At 43.2% G+C, this 11,243-nt stretch overlaps 1 protein-coding gene across 6 annotated transcripts in view; it reads left to right on the top strand.

Moving 5' to 3' along the window:
• Positions 1 to 531: 531 nt before the first annotated feature.
• LOC144679678 (hepatocyte nuclear factor 4-gamma-like) overlaps positions 532 to 11,243 on the top strand; it is a 190,545-nt gene continuing 179,833 nt past the window's right edge. For 2 of the 6 annotated variants that reach the window (XM_078540285.1, XM_078540288.1), the window contains exon 1: positions 658 to 1,245. The gene's annotated coding sequence lies outside the window, so the exon portion shown is untranslated. The other 4 variants (XM_078540290.1, XM_078540289.1, XM_078540286.1 and 1 more) reach the window with 3 other exon arrangements.

Below are 11,243 nucleotides of genomic sequence, written 5' to 3'. Positions count from 1 at the left end.
ATGACCTTCAATTGCATTTTGGCATCTTGCTACCAGGACTGGACCCCACATAATTTAAATAAGCTGATGGCAGGATTTCTGTAATGGTCTACTTCCCCCCTGTATCAATGGACGTTAAGTCCCACTTTGTCACACTTAGAGTGGCTGAGCAAGGTCCCACTAATTTCTAGCTTGCCAGTATTTTACTGGCAGGTTGCAAAATGAAAAACAGCATGTTTTGCCCTTATGGCAAAAAATATCTTTGAGAACTTAGGTTCTCGGTTATCTTGGGTGTGCCACAATATTTCACCTGCGTTTATCTGGGCACACAGAACACTCAAGGATCACGACAGTGTGGGCTCACCCAGTGAGCAGTTGCTAACACAGGCCAAAGATATCGAGTGCAAAAATGCTGGGGGGAAAAAACCCTCAAAAACCCAACAACCTATTTTTGTAATAAGGCTCATTAAGTTGTTTTTTTTTGGGGGGGGGGGGGGGGGGCGGGGGGCTGCGGCCAGCAAATTGCACTGATATAAACAGTCTTAAAGATTACAGGACACTGAGAGTGCAGTTACCGTTGAGGTGACAAGTTCCCTGTAAGGTTTACGTGCACCATTCTGGTATATAAAAAAGTTCAGGTGACATCAGGAATGGGTGGAGCTTGCGGAAAGGTAAGAACGGTTTCTGTTTTTACACGCAGGTCAATATTACTCGGTTTCTACATGTCACAAAAAGCGGCGATTGGAATGTAAAATGTGATAATGCCAACAAATCCTTTGAGAGCCGTGTACAAGGTTGCGTGCGGGACATTCTGTACACAGGAATCCTGAGACCGTTGCTGCAATTCTCTTTACCTTTACAAAGGCTCAGGCAACTCCTTCACCCACCAGCCACCCCTTAAGTTAATAAGAAAATAAGTAAATCCTAAGGTACCGTCGAGGTTGATTGAGAGTAAGCAGAGAACCGGCAGCTGGGCACAAGGTAAAAGTGCTGTGGAGCCGGGCAAGTGCCTTTGACGTTAGTTACTAGTTACTGTTTAACATCTCCACCCACTTGGAGTTTATTCAAAGATCGATGCAGTGACAGGTTGGCCGGGCCCCGGCGCCTGGGACTGAACTACACTCAGCAGCAGAATTAAGGGCGCACCTTGCTGCTGGCCTGGAGCTGATAGTCGTTTGTGCTTCTCCTTCACTCTCTGAGCGGTCTGTGTCCTCTTATAGCCCAGAGCAATGACAACAAGCAGAGAAACTGCAGCTTAGATAGAAGGTAAGAATCAGTAGCGTTTTATTCTTCCTTCCCTCCCTTGAAGTCGGATCGTGTGAAGTAGACAAACATGGACAGTACACGTGATGAGAGCACCCCTCTCGCCTGCAGCTACCTCTTGTACTTGGACCTCGACTATGCTTTTTGCCCTCCCTCATTACTTCTGCATCTTTGAGTTTGAGAAAGTGTTGGGGGAGGAGCAATTAAGAAAGAATTTTCTCTGTGGATATCCACGTCATCTCTTGTTGTCCTGTCGCTTACTTTTTAAAAATAATTTTCAGCTGTGTATGTGAGGAGTTTTATTTGTGAGGTGCTGGGGAGTGAGGGGTTTTATTTGTGAGGTGCTGGGGAGTGAGGGGTTTTATTTGTGAGGCGCTGGGGCAGTGAGGGGTTTTATGTTTCAGGTGCGGGGGAGTGAGGAGTTTTATTTGTGAGGTGCTGGGGGAATGAGAGGTTTTATTTGTCAGGTGCAGGGTGAGTGAGGGGTTTTATTTGTGAGGTGCTGGGGGAGTGAGGAGTTTTATTTGTGAGGTGCTGGGGGAATGAGGAGTTTTATTTGTGAGCTGCTGGGAAAGTGAGGAGTTTTATTTGTGAGGTGCTGGGAGAGTGAGGAGTTTTATTTGTGAGGTGCTGGGGAGTGAGGAGTTTTTATTTGTGAGGTGCTGGGAGAGTGAGGAGTTTTTATTTGTGAGGTGCTGGGAAAGTGAGGAGTGTTATTTGTGAGGTGCTGGGGGAGTGAGGAGTTTTATTTGTGAGGTGCTGGGGGAGTGAGGAGTTTTTATTTGTGAGGTGCTGGGAAAGTGAGGAGTGTTATTTGTGAGGTGCTGGGAGAGTGAGGAGTTTTTATTTGTGAGGTGCTGGGGGAGTGAGGAGTTTTATTTGTGAGGTGCTGGGGGAGTGAGGAGTTTTATTTGTCAGGTGCCTAGGAGTCCATGCTGTTGGGCGAAGGCGCGCTAGTTTCATTTCACGGATTGTTAGCAAACATGACCGACCTCAGGTTGTCAGTTGAAATGAAATGCCGTTTGTACCAAATGACCTGGGATTTCGTTACTAGAGTACAGTTATTTGTGGTTTGGCTTCAGAAATATATTTCAGAATTGTTTTGCAAATTTATTTTTGAATTAGACTTTATTTTCAAATCTGATGTAGCTCTGTAAAAAAACCTTTTTATTTATCTCTGGTTAAAATGCGGCGAAGTTTTGTAAACATTAAATTGAATCTGTATACACTCTAGGTAAATTTCTAAAGGTGATACAGAATAAGAGAAGTTTTAAGAGGTAACTGAGTATCGTGCAGCCATTTATAGCGGGGCAAACCTATATTTACTCGCCCAGTTCAAACATTTATGTAAATAATAGCGCCAAATTTCCGTTGTCTTAGTTTCTGGCTGTTAACAGCTATATGTGCCAGGAGACCTCGGCTGTTGGCTCCCACCTATCTCTGAAGTAACCCAAAGAACATATTTACTCAATGTGGTGTCAATATTTTAGTTCTGACGGGCTACAACAACCATTTAAGGCGCAGAATGCCTTGTGTTAGTTGTGAACAACGGTGACAATTTAAGCGGGGGTTCTGAAACATTTGACGATAAAAATGTAAAGTTTGATTGCGGTTATTTTCAAAATCTTATTCCAGACGAAAATTAATAACTGAAAGAGGACATTTTGCGCTTAATAGCAAATACTTACGTTATTGTCCCCATCTGAATTGTGTACAGTTGCACGCCGAACAGCGTGACTGATTAAACAAGTAGTACAAATGACCAATCATCTGAATCTTGTTGTGAACATGTCACGTACTTTGTAGTAACGAGTTTCTAGGTAAAAACAGAAGATCTATTCAATATACAAATTACCGATGTTTTTGTACATATATATATATAGACAAGAAAATTTCAAAATATATACAAAACTCGGTAACAATAACTGAGATAAAACGACAATAACTGATTGCTAGGGTTATTGCAGAAGTTGTAAAGAGGGGCTCTGCAAATATTTGTAATAGATCCTGGCAAATCATAAGCGATTTTATAACGTTTCTAGAAATTATTTTTATTTGAGAAATAAAGTTCTGACGAATATTAAATATTACAAAACATGTCAAATTAGCAGTCTTCTTCATTCCAATTTTTTCACACTCCATGAGGATAAAGAGTACCTTAGTAGGTTCTGGAAATACGCATGCCAGTTATGGATGTCATGACATTACAGACAGCTGGGTCAGTACATGAACCCTTACCCTTGCATTGTACAAAGTTCTGGGCTGTATGCCATTGTAAGACATCATCTAGTGACGCCACACACCCCCCTCCTCCCCACCCCCCACCACAGCTAAATGTTTTTTGCTTCTTGTATTTGATCTCACTTCATCAGATTTTGGACAAAATTGGCAGCCTCTCAATAGGAGTGAGTTAGATTAGTCAGACATGTCGAAATTTCTGTCATTGGCACACCCTGGATTTTGTCTTTCTACAGATTTCCTCTGAGACTGTGTTAGCACTGGGTGATGGAGTGGTAGAAAAAATTCTAAGCTGCCTTTTTCATAACACTCATACAGTAGTTCTACTCTGGTAATGTGAGTGATCATATGCTCACCAGCCAAATAAAATGCACATGAAATAGGCAAAAAACAAACAAAGACCGTTAGTACAGAAAGGATTAAGGTACAAATTTTTAATCTTACACTCAGCAGTGGTGTGGCAGTGGCTATATAGTACAACTTTATCTCCCATGTCAAAAGTGAACTAAATGTTTCCATTTTTTGGGTCAGTATGTTAGCACCAAAGACTTTTAAATATTGTGAGAAGTGAACCATTCATGCTTGGTGACGTTAACAGTTATTGCATGACATGCTTCTTGCATGAATGTAATGCCTCAATTTGCCAAATTTGCTTCAGATTAACATAATGTAACCATAAGGAATGATTTGCACCATGATTGATTCCACATTATTTATAACCACAGTATATTCCATGTTATTCATAAGCACAGTAAGTCAGGGAAATCTAGACACTAACAGTACTGAGCAAGGAAACACCTACATGGTGCAAATTACTCCAGTCAACAGTGGGGATTCACCTGTGTTACATGAAGCTGTGAGTGCTTTTCCAGCCTTTGACAGGAATTCATTAGCACTGGTGAGTATTGAAATAATTTTGATGCTAATTTGTGCTGAGATGTTGTCAGTGATGATTGGTACTAAATACAAATCAAAGAAGATTACACTTGATCCCTCCAAAGTGGCAACTATTAATCTAGCAACATGGCACTCCTGCCAAGCAGGAATCTTTAAACTACAGGTCATTGCTCAAATCTAGCAAAGGCAACAACAGTGTTGGTGTTCAGTATCTTCCACACTAGGATATATTCTGGTAATAGTACTGAAGACTTACGCTCCTGAACTTGCCACATCCTTAGCCAAGCTGTTCCAGTACAGCTACAACACTGGCATCTACCTGTCAATGTGGAAAATTGCCCAGGTATGTCCCATCCACAAAAAGCAGGACAAATCCAATCCGATTAATCACCGCCCCATCAGTCTACTCTCGATCATCAGTAAAGTAATGGAAGGGGTCATTGACAGTGCTATCAAGCGGCACTTGCTTAGCAATAGCCTGCTCACTGACGCTCAGTTTGGGTCTGGCAGGGTCAATCAGCCCCTGACCATTACAGCCTTGGTTCAAACATGGACAAAAGAGCTGAACTCTAGAAGTGAGGTGAGAGTGACTGTCCTTGACATCAAGGCCGCATTTGACCGAGCGTGGCATCAAGGAGCCCTAGCAAAACTGGAGTCGATGGGAATCAGGGGGAAAACTGCTGTTTGGAGTCATATCTAGCACAAAGGAAGGTGGTTGCGGTTGTTAGAGGTCAGTGGTCCCAGTCCCAGAACATCGCTGCAGGAGTTCCTCAGGGTAGTGTCCTAGGCCCAACCATCTTCAGCTGCTTCATAAATGACCTTCCTTCCATCATAAGGTCAGAAGTGGGGATGTTTGCTGATGATTGCACAATGTTCAGCATCATTCACGACTCCTCAGATACTAAAACAGTCCGTGTCCAAATGCAGCAAGACCTGGACAATATCCAGGTTTGGGCTGACAAGTGGCAAGTGATATGCCCACAAGTGCCAGGCAATGACTATCTCCAACAAGAGAGAATTTAACCATCTCCCATTCACATTCAATGGTATTACCATTGCTGAATCTCCCACTATCAACATCCTGGGAGTTACCATTAACCAGAAACTGAACTAGACTAGCCACGTAAATACTGTGACTACAAGAGCAGGTTAGAGGCTAGGAATCCTGCAGTGAGTAGCTCACTTCCTGACTCCCCAAAGCCTGTCCACCATCTACAAAGCACAAGTCAGGAGTGTGATGGAATACTCTCCACTTGTCTGGATGAGTGCAGCTCAACAACAGTGAAGAAGCTCTACACAATCCAGAAACATTCACTCTTTCCACCACCAGCGCACAGTGCCAGCAATGTGTACTGTCCATAAGATGCACTGCAGGAACTCACCAAGCCTTCTTGGATAGCACCTTCCAAACTCACGACCACCACCATCTAGAAGGTCAAGGGCAGCAGACACATGGGAATACCACCACCTGGAAGTTCCCCTCCAAGCCACTCACCATCCTGACTTGGAAATATAACATCATTCCTTCACTGTCACTTGGTGAAAATCCAGGAAATCCCTCCCTAACAGCACTGTGGGCATACCTACATCGCATGGATTGCAGCGGTTCAAGGAGGCAGCTCAGCACTACCTTCTCAAGGGCAATTAGGGATGGACAATAAATGCCAGCCTGGCCAGTGACGTCTGCATCCCCTGAATGACATTCCTTCACTGTCAGTATCCCCTCAGGGCAATTAGGGATGGACAATGCCCTATTCTAACTGACTTTTTAAAGTTTCTCAAATTATAGCCAAGGTGGCATTTGTTTTTCAGATCTTTTGGGGTTGATAACAATAGGCTACTTGCATGGACATCCTGTCCATCTGCAACATATTTGTTATGAAAGAGGTGTTAATAAGGCATTTAAATCATAATATGATTAGGCAGAGACTACATGGTTTTATGAAAGGGAAATTGTGTCTGAGCAATCTAAGAGCTTTTTAAGCATGTAATTAATAGGATAGGTACAGGGAAACTAGTGGATGTGGTATATCTGGATTTCCAAAAGGCATCTGATAAATTGCCATGTTAAAGTTTCCAAGACAAGGTTGTGTGGGTTTGGGGATAATATAGTAGCATGGATAGTGGTTTGGTTGTGGGCACACAGCAGAGAGTAGGAATAAACAGGGCATTTTCAAATTAACAGGCTGTAACTAGTGGAATGTTGGAGCCTCAGCTATTTACAATCTATTAATGACTTAGATGACTGTACTGAGAGTAATGTGTTCAAGTTTGCTGATGATACAATGCTAGGTGGGATGGTAAGCTGCGAGGAAGACACAAAGTGGCTGCAAAGGTATATGGACAGGTTAAGTGAGTAGGTAAGACAGATGGAGTATAATGTGGGGAGAAGTGAAGTTATTCACTTTGGTATGAAGAATAGGGAAACAGAATATTTATTTAAAATAGTGAGGAATATTTAAATGTTGATCAACAGAACAAGAAACACAGAATGTTAACATACAGGCACAGCAAGAAATTAGGGAGGCAAATGGCATGTTCACCTTACTGCAAGGGGGCTGAAGTACAAAACTAAAGAAGCCTTGCTACAGTTATCCAGGACTTGGGTGAGACCACACCTAAAGTACCGTGCACAGTTTTGGTTTCCGCATTTAAGGAAGGACATACATGACTTTGAGGCAGTATGGCAAAGGTTCGCTCGATTGATCCCTAGGATGAGGGGGTTGTCCTATTATGAAAGGTTGAGAATATTGGGCCTATACTCTCTGGAATTTAGAGGACTGAGAGGTGATCTCATTGGAACATGTAAGACTCTAAACGGGCTTGACATGGAGAAGTTACACAGAATATTCATTCAGGAACCCGACATGGGGGCTGGTTCCAGGTCCTGACCTTGCATGGTGTATTATAGACATGCCCACTGCTGTCTTGAAATGGGCTTGCCATCCAATCAGGGATGATGGGTGGGTTCCTGATGCTGGAGGGCTAATATGAGTCTCTGCAGCACTCACAGATTGGCAGCCCCACCAGTTGAGGTGGACACTGCAGATCTGAGGATTGAGGCAATGAGGGAGAAAGCCAGTTAAGTTTTTAAAATCTTTCTAAAACAGCCACAGCTGCCAGGCCGTGATCTTAGAGGCCACCAGGGGAAGGCCAGTGGCTGCAGCTGTGGCCCAGTGGCCATTACAGGTGTGGGGGTTGTCCCTCATGTGAGCAGTGGTGGCTCCCTTCCTGTGTTGAGCCCACCACCAATATGGGCTGCTTGCATTGCTGACTGGAATCCCAGTCGGCGCAGGAACGGGGCTTTAATAGACTCCTTAATTCCATTAATTTGCAGTTAATTGGTTACCCACAACTTGTTGGCAGGCAGCTAATCTGACCCTGATGCAGCCTGCTTTAAAATGGCTTGGGGAAGGGATCGTGGTGATGAACTGGCAGGACAGTTGGCGGTGCCAAATTGCAGCCATGCCCACCTCTGAGTTGGACTCTGACTTCGATTGAAAATTTGGCCCACTGTTTCCCCTGGCTTGGGAGTCTAGAACACAGAATAAAGGCCTCAGGACAAGGCATCGATCAGTTAAGACTGAGGTGAGAAGAATTTCTTCACTCAGAGGGCTGTGAAATTTTGGAATTCTCTAGCACAGAGGACTATGGATGATCATTGTTGAGTAGCCTATTCCCTTCCCTTTTTTTTTGTTCTTATTTTCTTTGGGTGCCAATCCCTCCAAGATATCCACAGACTGCCTTTAGGGCACAAGATTCAGGAAATCAAGGTGAATCTGACACCTGTACCCTGATTTTTTTTAAATTCATTTATGGGATGTAGGTGTCACTGGCTAGGCCAGCATTTATTACCTGCCCTTATTGCCCTTGAGAAAGTGGTGGTGAGCTGCCTTCTTGAACCGCTGCAGTCCACGTGGTATAGATACAACAGTAGTGCTGTTAGAGAGGGAGTTCCAGGACTAGCTGGGGACTAAAGAATATATGACATGATTAATCTGACTCTCTGGACAGGAATGGCAAAGACTTGATAAAATAAATAAGAGCCATGGTCATGGTTAAGATGGCTTCAGAACTATTAAAAATTCCAGGGCCTGCTTTAGAATATCTCCAGCTATGGAGAGATGAATGAGATTTCGAAGATAGTAATGAGTTGGTTAACAGTTCATTGTTATTCCAAATCTCCAAATAACAGAATAGATTAATGCAAAACATCACCCAAAATTTCAAAATGCTGCGCTCAGTGGTCCCTGACCTCAAAGTGGAATACTTTCTTCAAATCTTCAATAGATAGCTCTAAAATAGATAGGATCCTTTGAAAATTCAGTAGTATCCTTGTATAGCTCACCAGTTACTGACTCGAACTGGTCTCTACATCATATCCTGTCCCAGCATGGAAAATCCACTATGCTGGGCCCATGACCTTATCAAGAAGATATATTCAGGATTTGGTTACCTCAGTGTTGCACTTCTCCAAACAATAGTGAAAACAGATCTATTTCCTTCTTAAAACCTTTTTGAAGACCAAGTGCAGACAGGCATGCTGTACAGACGAAACATTAGCCCATGTATTAGAATGGATTTCAGTATTGTTCTGTAGACTGGCAGAGCTGCATTTAACAACGCTGCAAAAGGAGCTGTAGCCAGAATGAGTATAAATACCTGTGAATGAGGAAAATGTTTTTGGAGAAGAGAAAAATAAGGTCTGAATGTGATTATAGGGATGACTATGAAAAGCAAAATCACTTTTAAGAGCTGACGCCCTGGCTCAGATGTAACTTTTTCATTGCATGCTTCGAGTTCCTGGGTATCATAGCCTATTACAATCCCATGCCATAGAATCATCCTATATTACATATCAGAATGGCTGAGTACACCATAACATTCTATTTAAATTGTTCTTAGAGGTGATGCAGAGGTCACATTACGTGACAGCCCACCCTTTAATTAAATACAATGTGGATTACTATAAATTATTGGATGCTGTAAATCTTTTTAAAAATCTGGAACTGGCTTTGTTTAAAAATTGGGACCTTCATCTTCCTCCCAACCTTCTTCCTCCTCCACTGAGGCCTGCACCACTGGCACTAAGGCACTTTTCCAACCCAACCCCACCTTCCACCTCCGCCCCCCCCCCCCCCCCACCCCCACACCCACACACACCCAACTGGCACACAGTCCCTTTCTCCCTAAGCTATTTTTGCAACTGATCCAGTGAGATACCTCTTTAATCCCTACTTCCCGATTTTCTACCTCGCTTGTTATACTTTTCCTATTTCTTGCCTTCACTGAGGTAGATTTCCCCACCTTCTCTACCCTTCCCACAGCCTCTCCCCTTTACTGCTCTGGTTTCCCCTTTTCTCTCTGCTTCCTTCCAGCCCTCTACCCCTCTCCCCTCTGCCTAGCCTACTTTTCACTTTTCCTGCTCCCCATCTATTTACACTGCTTCTTCCTTTGCTTCCTCCCCCCTCTCCCTTTCATCCTGTACTTAAGCACTGAGTGTCAGTAGGTATTAGACTTCTGTCGCCTGCTGATCCTACTTTGCTACAACCCCAACCAAGTTCCTGGGTTGTGACTTGTTAAAAGTGAAGGATGGGTTTCTGGTGTTGTCACAGCCACAAGACTGGAATTCATGGCTGCAAGGGAACAAAGTGAATTGCTGCTTGCTTCTGTTCTGCTTGGAATTCTTTACTGCAGAGGGCTGCAGGGGCTGGGTCGTTAAGTATATTCAAGGTGGAGATAGACAGATTTTTAATCAGTAAGGGAATCAAGGGTTATGGGGAAAAGGCAGGAAAGTGGTGTTGAGGATTATCAGATCAGCCATGATTTCATTGAATGATGGAGCAGACTCGATGGGCCAAATGGCCTACTTCTGCCCCTACGTCTTATGGTCTTATTCACTTGCTGCAGTACCGCAATAAAGATGAGACAGAGGCAAAAGCATTGGAAGTGCCCTGAATATTTTTTTTGAAATGTAAGAAAACGCTTCAAATGAGCCACATCTGGACCAGTTATGGTGACAGGTGAGAGGCCACGATTAGGCTCTCACCTCCAGCAGGGACATCAGGAGGCATCACATTGCTGTCCTGTCGTGTATCCTTATGATAGTAGCTGGGACGGCTGGTACTTCAGCCAGGAGGCAGGAAAATTGGCAGGTTTCTCTGTCTCCATACCCTGTCCATCACTTAATTACAGCAGGGAAAGGAGGAAAATTGTCAATAGTGATTTCAGGGTTTGGTACCTAGCGCAGGCTTCTCTACCACATTTCCTGTTTGTCCCTTGATATACTGCCTGATTTCAAGTGGGGTAATAGGGGAATATTCAGACCTCTGTCTTGAGTAGGGCTTTTGCAGCTGCAGCACTGAACAGGCAGGAAGGTGAATATTTGGAGTGCAGTCACCTTAATCCTTCAATTCTATAATGTGTACTCAGTTACTGTTAGTATCAATTAATTTGAATTAACTTTACTGGAAGCAGTGATACGAACAATAAACAGGAATGAGCCAAGGGTTTATTCCATCTATAAGTTTGCATGATGCCATTAGTGAGTGGATTCGATCTGTGTTTGACCTCAGTGAGCTGGGGCTTATGGAGTGAAAATCTCATCTATCCAGAGTGCTTGGAAGGATTTACTTAGCCCTGAGGTACACAGGATAAAATTGTATATCTCAGCATTACCAAAACTGGAACCTTCTCACAAATTAATTTGGTCCATTGCAAATTGAAAATACTTCCTGGTTTATTTTTGAGTGTTCATTAACAGAAGGAAAAACATTGTAACGTACAGAGAGAAAAAAAGATGAATAGTTTAGGGAAACAATAAAGCTTTGGTAAAAAGGAAGAAAATGAGAAACAAGGATGTGGTA

Source organism: Cetorhinus maximus, chromosome 4 (assembly GCF_964194155.1).
Source record: "Cetorhinus maximus chromosome 4, sCetMax3.hap1.1, whole genome shotgun sequence".
NCBI lineage: Eukaryota > Metazoa > Chordata > Chondrichthyes > Lamniformes > Cetorhinidae > Cetorhinus > Cetorhinus maximus.
Note: the sequence above shows the minus strand (reverse complement) of the source record. Positions and strands in the feature narration are given on the sequence as shown.